Genomic DNA, 9,909 nt, shown 5'->3' with positions numbered 1-9,909 from the left:
ATTTTGAAGTAGCAAACTTGACGTTCTGCTCTTAATTCCTAATAATTTTTCTTGAATAACTCGTGGCTTAAATGCAATGTTGTAACAATATCAAATACAGTTGGTAATGGTTATTTTATACGATGTTATGAATACGAGCACATGTGATAATTCTAAAGCATTAGAATCATAATAAATCCCGATAAAATCCAGTCTCTATTCCTCGTTCTATTATTATTTCAAAAACTAATTTCATACGGCCATGCCACCCTGAACAAGCCCGATCCTGTCTGATCTCGGAAGCTAAGCCACATCGGGCCTGGTTAGTACTTGGATGGGAGACCACCTAGGAAGACCAGGTGCTGTAGGCATAAAATATAAAAAATAAAAAATAAGGGATTTTAAGCCGACAAGTTCCCTACAGTCTGTGAGGTCAATCGAGGGTTGCCTCGCCTAAATAAATAAATAAATAAATAAATGTTAAAAAAACTAATTTCAGCTTTTGTTGGCTCAAAAGTGTCTAATGTCCTTCTTAATAGTTATATTAATCCTCTACCATTTGCATCTACTTTTCTCTTTACATATATGTAAGCCTCTAATAGCTGTTTTTGGCCACAAAATCAGCAGCTTTCACAATAATTATTTATGATTTCAGTATTTTACTCTCGAAGTATAAATTATTCTTTTATATTTCAACTGGAAAAATTTCAGCATGTAAAGAAGATTTTTGCTCCTAGTTACATCGAGAATTCGATTATAAATTGGAAAGCATGTGTTCAGATAACAAGGGTAGATGGAGATGACCCGCCCGGACCCCACCACTGATAGGATTAGGCAGATGGTCACTTAGGCGACCCCAGCATCTCTAATGCCTCTGGGTTCAGGGAGGCGGAGACGGCTACTTGGCTCTCCAAACACTGAACTCAAAGGCCGAAGCAGGCCACTAAACCTCCTTGTGCCTCAGGTGGCTTATCTGTAAAACGGAGATAGTAGCAACCTATTTCAACAGGTTTAGGGGAGATTTAACTTGGTTAAATCTGCAAAGACCCTATATCCAAATGAGTTCATGTTTTGAGCCACTGCGGGTTAGGAGGTCAATACACCTTTTTAAATGGACACAGTCCAACCCATGACACCACGGAAATAGCAAATCCACTTCCTGTTTCCTTGTTCCAGGCAGGAAGATGGTGAGGGAGGCTGTCAAGACCTTTCTGGGTCTCGCCTTGACCTCACCAACCATCCCCTCTTTCTTCACCTTGCAGGGTGAGGCTGACCTTGAAGTCTTAGGAGGTAGCACTGTGCTTCGGACTTATTTCTCAACTTCCGAACTTGTGGATTCAGCTAACTTCTCACCAGCCTCACCTAATGGACATGTGACACTCAAGTGGCCTAAAGGGAATACCTTATACTTCTCTCCAAACCCACCCTCTCTCATCTTCTCCCTCTCAGTCCTTAGCAACCCCATCCTTCCAGGTGCTCAGGCCCAAAGTACCAGAGACATCTTTGACTCCTCGCTCGCTCTTATGTATCATGCAGGATCTGTGAAGAAATATCATGAGTTCTACCTTCCAGATGGACCTTGAATCCATCCACTTTTTACCAGGGTTTGCTGTTCATCACCTTCTACACCCTCGCCTGCTCACTGGGCTCCCTTGCTCCCACCCCAGGCAGTAAGATTGCCAGATGCTCAGTTAAATTGAATTTCGGAGAAACAATTTTGTTTGGTATAAGTATATCCCAAATGTTGTATGGCACATACTTACAAGTAACATATTATTGTTTGTTTGGAATTTAAATCTGACCGGGCATCCTATACTTTTACTTATTTTCTTTGGCGACCTCTGTCCCCTCTGTAGAAGATTCTACACACGCAACCAGGGAGCTCGTGTTAGCACCTAAGTCAGATCATGTCTTTCTCTGCTCACAACCCTGGCTTCTCATTCCTTCCAAGTAAAAGGTCAAGTTCTCCTCACGGCCCTACTAATTCTGCCTTCTATTTGTTTCTTTGACTTCATCTCCCTCCACGCTCTCTCTTGCTGACGTGGCTTCAGCTATCCGGGCCCTTTGCTATTTCTTGATCAGAGGGGCACAGTCCTGCCTCAGGGCCTCTGTACTGGCTGTTCCCTCCGCCTGCACTGCTGCCGCCCTAGATATTTCCATGAATTAGTCCCTCATTTCCTTTAGGTCTTTGCTCAAATGTCACCTTTTGAATGAGACAGATTCTAACCACTCTACCAAAAAAAATACCTTCCTCCTCCCACCTGCATATTCTTAGCACTTATCTCTTTTCTCTCTTACAGTCTCATGTACATATTTGTAGTTTTTTGTTGCTGCTGTTTATCATCTCTCTCCCCCTACTAGAAGGCAAGCTCCATAAGGGCAGTTTTCACTGATTTTTTTGTTCACTCCTGTATCCCAAGCACCTAAAGCAATGCCTAGCACATCATTCGATAAAGATTTTGCGCGCGTGTGTAATTAAATAAGAAACGGAGCCAAGACTACTCGAGTTCGGATTCAGATCCTCTGCTTCCTTGTTGTGGACCTCACTGCCAGTTCTTCTCAACCTCTCAGAACCTCAGTTTCCTTTGCTTTAAATGGGGCTGATAGCATGACGCTCCCGGAGTGATAGTGGAAATCGCGCGAGTCCGTGCAGGTCAAGCATTATACAACCTTTTATTATCATGATCGGTTGTAGCGTTGGGAGCGCCGATAGATTTATGAAATGCTTAAGTGAAATACATTTTTTTTAAAAAAGGAGTTTATGGGATAATGTAACGGAGGGACGGTCTGGCTTCTGGCATGGCTGAATCCAGGGGTCAGATCACGTCCTCAGAACCTGCGTCGCCCTGTCCCTAGGCTGCTGCCTTTGGTGTCGACTTTATTCACGGGCGGGCTCCCAGCAGCTCGGGGCTCCTGTCCTCCCAGAGGACACCTTTCATCCAGTGGAAAGAGGAAGCGAGGGAAGAGAGCCCCTCCCCCCAGCCACTCTGGGAAGAGTCCCAGGTTCAGCTCTGTTTGAACGGGAGTGGGGCGCACGCTGACCCCGGGACCAGAGATGAAATCAATGGCAGGAAGGCTCCCCTCCCCTGCCCCCATCCCGCCCCCCACCGACTTACTCGAGGCTTGCTCCCCTTCTCCACAGCGCCTCCCTGCCCCAGGCCCCAGCCCTCCTGGCTCCCCTTTCTTGATGAATTTACTCAGAGCATTGAACTACCATCCGACATCCCGTAGAGTCTACTCATTTCTTTTGTGTTTTTTTTTAATTCTCTCTCTCTAGACTAGAAGCTCCCCGAGGCCAGAGGGCTTGCCTGTCCTGTTCTTGCTGCAGCTCCAGCTCCGGGGGAAGCGCAGTGCCTGGAACGCAGCAGATGCTCAGTCGACATTTGTTGGCTAACTAAATGGTTGGTCTCCATTTTGAAGAAAATGAGAACTGATGTTTACAGAGCGCTTCCTCTGCACCTCAACCAGCTGAAACACTTTCAATATATCCCTGCACCCAACGCTCATTGCAATGCCCTGAGGATTCAGTGACCCCCAACGGGCAAACTGAGCCATGGTGGCCCAGGCAGAGGACGAAGCTCGCTTTACCCAGTTGCCGCTGCCACTGTGACAAATTACCACCAACTTAACGGCTTAAAACATCTCACATGTATCGTCTTCCGGTTCTGGAGTCTGAACCTGCTCGGCAGAGCCACGTTCCTTCTGCAGGCTGCAGGCGAGAATCATTTCTGGCCTCTTCTGGTTTCTAGGGGCCTCTGAGTCCCTCTGATCTCCGCTTCCATGTCCACTCTCCCCGACTCGGACCCTCTTGCCTCTCTCTCCTTTGTAAGGGACCTTGTGATGGCGCTGGGCCCGCGGGTGACCTAGGATACACTCTCCCATCTCAAGGTCCTGAACGCGATCACATCTATTGTTGCGGGAAGGGACACCCCGGGGGAGGAATTCAGATGCCTCCTACTCTCTTTAGAGGAAGGAGAATTTCTTAGGCCTGCGGGGAGTGTGGGGTTAACTCCATGCACGTGCTCTCTCTAGTTGGATTTCTTACAGCTTATATACTTTTGCGATGTCTATGCCAGGGGCACGTGATTCCTTTGTCTGGTATGCTTCATGACTCAGGATGGGGAGGAGGAGCTGTGGGTGGGGGGCTGCAAGGGGAAGGAATTTCTAGACCCCTGGTCCTATCTATTTACAGGTCATTTTGCCTTGTAAAACCTACGACCTTGGCGCTATCAATACCTAGAGAATTCCCAGAGAGAGGGGACACTGAGGCTTATAAACAGAAAGTAGCACTTATTGATGCTGGCGCCGGCTCAGCTGAGTCCTCTCCAAAGGCTGGGCTCTAATTGTAACATAACAAGCGGTTTTATGCAGTCTTGTTATTCCCACAAGGCTACAGAGATAAGAGCGAAATTAGTTGGATAGCAAGCCATGAATCAACAGATGTGAGCTGGAGAGTCCTTGGGGTGGGGGAGGGAGCTGTGGGAAAACATGTGAGCTGGAGAGCACTGGGCAGGCGGCGTGGCGGAGAGAGCAGTTTTAACCGGCTGAGTGGGTCACTTCTGCAGGCCCTTCTCTTTGCATTTTTTCAGAAGCTTCCTCTCCTCCCTCACTATGACATCTCCTTTGCCACGTGAGGTCAGGTAGCACAGGTGCTGAGGATTAGCCCGTGGTTGTCATCCGGGGTGGTTATTTTTGATGCGGTCACAGCCGGCCAATAAACCCCAGCTCTGAGAGTCGAACTCAGGTCCTGGTGACTCTATCCCTTACTGGCCATGACCCGCCATAGGCCCTGATTTCTGTGTTGCTCAAAGAAACTTCCTGTGCCGCCCCAGGGGCCCTCCAAATTCTGGGGGGCCACGTTTCCTCTAGCCCCCGCAGCCTTCCACCCCGTGCCAGGGCTCCTGTTCCCGGAATGCAACTCATTTCCTTTGGATCTCAGGGAGCAGAGAGGATTTGCAGATGAATGTGGACTCGGCAGGGGCCGCATTTCCATCCTCCCCCTGCAAGAGCCATTCCCTGCCGTGATGCAAGCAGCCGGCCTCTCGAGTTTACAGAAAACCCAGTACTGCAGACCTCAAACGCACGTCTCTCCTGTTTTCCTAGTAAGTTTTCTTCTCCAAGGCAGCGGCTGGTGACTCTGCTCTCTCCTCGAACCTCCGAGTGCCCCCACCCAGCCGGATCCCCAACTGCTGATTCACAGGGGGAAAAATGTCCACCGAACACTGGAAAAGATCCTCGATCTCGTGATTAAAGAAATGCAAATTACAAGATGAGCTTCTTAAGGGCTTGCAGTGAGAATTGAAGTAGATGGGACCCCTGAATGGAACAGGGCTGTGGAAACAGAGAGGGAGTGAATTCGGTTGCGTATTTAGCCAAATGGTGTTTACTGAACGCCTGCCATCCGCTGGACCTTGTTCTAGATTCCTCAAACAGAACAGAGCCCCCGCATGGTTTAAGTCACCTCTTACTCGTTCCCGGAGTTCCCAGTACTCCTTTCTATTAACAGAGCTTGGAACATAAATACAAATATATATTTAGACAGGATTCGATTGCTCAGGGCCCAAAAATATATGCATATTCAGAAATCCTTGTTGGTTGGCAAACTCCTATAAATGCTCACCTCCGGTTACCCCATTAAACCTCCTAGCCCTGGGGGTCCTGTCTCACACAGAGAAGTCCCAAGTCCTTGCTGGTGTGTGTGTGGGGGGGTGTGGCTACAAGATGCTGCTGCAGGATCTGGCCACCTGCTCTTTCTCCAACCTTTTTTTTAACTCTCCCTTGTTCCCTCTGTCCCAGTCACACACGAGGGTCTTTGCTGTTCCTCAGATACAGCAGGCAGCCTCCAGCCCCGGGGGCCTTTGCGCTGGCTTGGAACACTGTTTTGAATATTCACATGGCTGCTCCCTCATCTCCTTTGACTCTTAGCTCAAATGTCACCTCGATAGAGTTTTTTCTCAGCTCATCATAAAAAATCACAACACCCCTCCCCCACACAGACACGCTTTTTTCTCTCTCTCTCCGTTTCCGGCTTTATTTTCCCCCATAACCACTCTCTATCACCACGTAACGTATTATATCTTTATTATTCATTTGTCCCTGCTCCGTCTGCCCATTAGAGTGTCAGCTCTCAGAGGGCAGTGAATTTGGGCATAAATAAAATCCGAGTAATTTATTTACGACCCACGGTGAAGATATTATGCTAATTTCCTTAATTTGTGAAGCTTTCTTACTCCTCAGCGGAAAAAAAAAAGAAAGAAAGAAAAGAAATTCCAAATTTGAAAAAAATAGGTAAAAGGTATGAACAGAAAATCCTCTGGGAAAAAAAAACAAAAAAGTTTAGTCTACAGCCATGCCACTTTGAACATGCCCAATCTCGGCTGATCTCGAAAGCTAAGCAGGGTCGGGCCTGGTTAGTACTTGGATGAGAGACCACCTAGGAAGACCAGGTGCTGTAGTCGTAAAGAAATAAAAAAAATAAGAGATTGTAAGCTGACAAGGTCCTTGCAAGGGTTGCCTCGTCTAAAAAAAAAAAAAAATTATAATTTAAAATTCACTAGCTGAGTGGCCCCAGGTAAGTGATTTCACCTCTCTGGACCTCAGTTCTTCTGACTACAAAAGACGGGAGCTGCTTGGTAAATATTTGTTGAATGAACGAATCAATGAAACAATATCTAACTCATGGACTGTTATAAAAATAAATGATCTAGTACAGATTTAGGGCTAGTGTGCTCTGTGTAAGTGATAGCAATGCCTGCTTTAAAAAAAATAGTGCTATTGTTATGATTATTATACTCATCCTCCAAGATCCCCTCCAATGTCACTTCCTCCAGGAAGCCTTCCTGAATGAAACCAGACAGGATTAGTTGTTCAGGGCCCCCAACACACTTGCCGTAGTTCTCTCTTTAAACTTTGGCAAAAAACGTCCCAATTAGCATATTCCGTATTCCACGCCCCACACTCAGGATCAGAATGCGCCTTCGTGATAATTATGGGGCTTCTCTCCCTGACTGCAAACACGCTGGTCTAGCCTGTCACAGCCACGGGACTGAGCTCCTAAAAGCAGAGCCTGTTTCACTCTCTTGGTAAATAAAGAGAGGTATGACCAGCACGTCACCCAGAGCCCCAAACAAGGAAATGTCTGTCAGTATCAGGGGATTGAATCAACGAACGCTTCTCAATTTGTAATGTGCCTGAGCCCCGGGGGTGAGCAGTGGAGCCCCAAGGAGTCATCAATCTGTGGCAACTTTTTAAAATCCATGACTACACTTAGCGACGAGATTTTTTTTTTCTCGCGATGAGAACTTGTGAGCTTGACTCGCTTTGCAACGTTCAAATATACAATACAGCGCTATTAAAGTCCAGTCACCCAGTCACCGAGCTGCACACTATTTATTTATCTTGTACCTGGACTTATTTATCTTGTACCTGGAAATTTGTAGCTTTTGACCTTCGTCCATTTTTCCCACCCTCAACCCACCTCTGTTAACCACTGATCTCTTCTCTGTATCCATGAGGTCAGCTTTTTCTTGTTTATTTTATTTTATTTTGTTTTAAAGATCACACCAGTAAGTGAGATCATATGATAATCGTCTTTCTCCGTTTTATTTCACTTAACATAATGCCTTAAAGATCCATCCATGTTGTTTCAAATGGCAGGATTTCCTTCTCTTTATGAGTGAATAATATCCCATTGGATATATGAACCACATCTTCCCTATCCCTTCATCCGTGGATAGACACTTCAGTTGTTTCCATGTCTTGGCTGTCGTAAATAATGCTGCAATGAACATGGGGGTACCCAGAAGTAGAATTGTTGGAGTTCTATTTTTAATTTTTCGAGGAACCTCCATACTGTTTTTGACAGTGACTGCACCGATTTACATTCCCCATGGCAAATATTGTTGATTGCCAAATTTACTTCCTCTTTTGAGGGAAAATTATCTTTGTATTAAAATGGACAGTGTTATGTGATAGAGTTGAATGTGCATTTTTAATGCCATAATCAGACTTTGGAGAAATCTCTATCATAATAAAACCCCCTAGATGAGAGGGTACATTTTCCTTCTTTTCTCTCTGTTGGAAAATCTGAAGAGCGATGCATTAGTTCAAGCAAAAGAAGTGACTAACCACGGAACAGGAGGATTGTTAGAGGAAAGACAGATGAAACTCGGTGCCTCTGTAACTAGTTTTGGGTTTTGAGTCTCTGTAGGGCAGTTGGTTGGGTAGCTGAGAAACTGGGATGTCCAAGAACACCCTGGAGCCCCTGAGAATAAATCGGAAGCCCCACGTGTCTCTTGTCACCCCCAACCTCAATTCTATGCGTGACCGGGGGGAGAAGCCGTGCCCTTCCCTCGCGGAGCTTCCCAGGCCCCCGGCCCCACGTTCAGGGATGCCGGAATAGGAAAGCCAGCAGGAGCAGGTGGAGCTGAGGCCCGATGCTGCTCCAAGCCAACAAGGTGAGCCAGCAGGTCAGCGACAACACAGCATGAGCCAACGTGGCACCTGGGCTCTGTGTTGACCTTCCTGTCATGGCTGTTGCTTCACTTCTGCCGTGTAAATCACACGCACATTTCTCTTTTAAATAAGTCTAACCCAGAGCCACCTGGAGAAAGGCATTCTAGAATACGTAGACCCAGCTTAGCTATGTTGGACAAGACAAAATCACCACACAGCCCAGAGAGAGAGAAGTGAGCTGCTCAAGGTCACACAGCAACTGAGTGACAGTACAGGCATTAATCCAAATGGCACAATAGGACACCTTCTTCTCAGAGAATGGCATGGTATTGAATGAGTTTAAATGTCTGGGCCCCAGGAGTCAGGATGCTGAGGAAGTCTGGCCTTGACATTCGCTTTTATAATTTGTGAACTCTTCATCATATTGTTGCAAAAATGTTGCAAAATCAGACCGGCCAGAAACCAAGCAGAGCTCTGGGAGTTGGAAAAGTCAGGTTTATTTCACCGGCGGTCCCAGAGGAGGTAGCGCTCTGAAGATCTGGGCCCTGAGCTCAGGGGCAACTTTGCTTTTACATCCGCTCTGTTAGAGTTGGCAAGGGCTGGTTGGTTCATTTGTCCTCAGATGGTTACAAACCGCAGGAGTTGCTATGGGCTACAGGCAGTTACAGAGCATGAGATTTTCAAACAGGAGTCTCCGGCCATGCCACCCTGAACTTGCCCGATCTCGTGTGATCTCGGAAGCTAAGCAGGGTTGGGCCTGGTTTGTACTTGGATGGGAGACCACCTAAAAAGACCAGGTGCTGTAAGTGTTAAAAAAAAAAGATTTTCGAACAGGAACTTAGGCAATACATCTGTTATCTTGACAGAACAATCAAAGGAGAGGATGAGTCTTCAGTTCATTTCGAGATCACCCTGCCCTTTGGCCTATGCAGCAAGCATGTCTGCGGAAGCAGAACAAAGAGCTGATGACAAGGTTAGCCATTTGAGTGGAAAATGCCTCTTCAATGAAAATTCCTCTTTAATCCTCCCTTTTGATGTCTTTTTAAATTCTTATAGGGCATCAAACTCCTGATCTTCCTGGCCTAGGGGCTGGTATAATGGTGGTCCAGACGTCACAACCATTTGTAACTATGGATTCTAGGCACGAGATGAACTTGACAAGACAGGTCAGGATACAGGGACCAAACAAGAGAGCTATGAGGAGCATGAGGAGAGGACATGCAAGTGGGAGAAGCCAGGACCCCCAACTCCGTATTCTGGACCAGGACCCCCATGACTCATCTAATTGTTGGCGGATTATAGCAGACCCCTTCTAGGATAGGACGACCTCGGTGTCTTTGCAGGCAGACCCGGAAACCCCCTGACTAATTTTCCCGCCTAACTCTTTTCTAAGAGCCATGAACACCCTTACTATTTGTATGAATGTTGAGGGACAGGAGGTCTCTTCCTCTGTATCTGCTTCCTGCTGTGTATCTG

The 9,909-nt window shown here is 46.7% G+C and overlaps 3 pseudogenes; all 3 read left to right on the top strand.

Moving 5' to 3' along the window:
* The first annotated feature begins 231 nt into the window (after positions 1–231).
* On the top strand, positions 232–350 carry LOC112479719 (annotated as a pseudogene).
* Positions 351–6,318: 5,968 nt separating this feature from the next.
* LOC112479715 lies at positions 6,319–6,437 on the top strand (annotated as a pseudogene).
* Positions 6,438–9,123: 2,686 nt separating this feature from the next.
* On the top strand, positions 9,124–9,242 carry LOC112479711 (annotated as a pseudogene).
* Positions 9,243–9,909: the final 667 nt, after the last annotated feature.

This window comes from Pteropus alecto, unplaced genomic scaffold (genome assembly GCF_000325575.1).
Source record: "Pteropus alecto unplaced genomic scaffold, ASM32557v1 scaffold194, whole genome shotgun sequence".
In the NCBI taxonomy this organism is placed as follows: Eukaryota; Metazoa; Chordata; class Mammalia; order Chiroptera; family Pteropodidae; genus Pteropus; species Pteropus alecto.
Note: the sequence above shows the minus strand (reverse complement) of the source record. Positions and strands in the feature narration are given on the sequence as shown.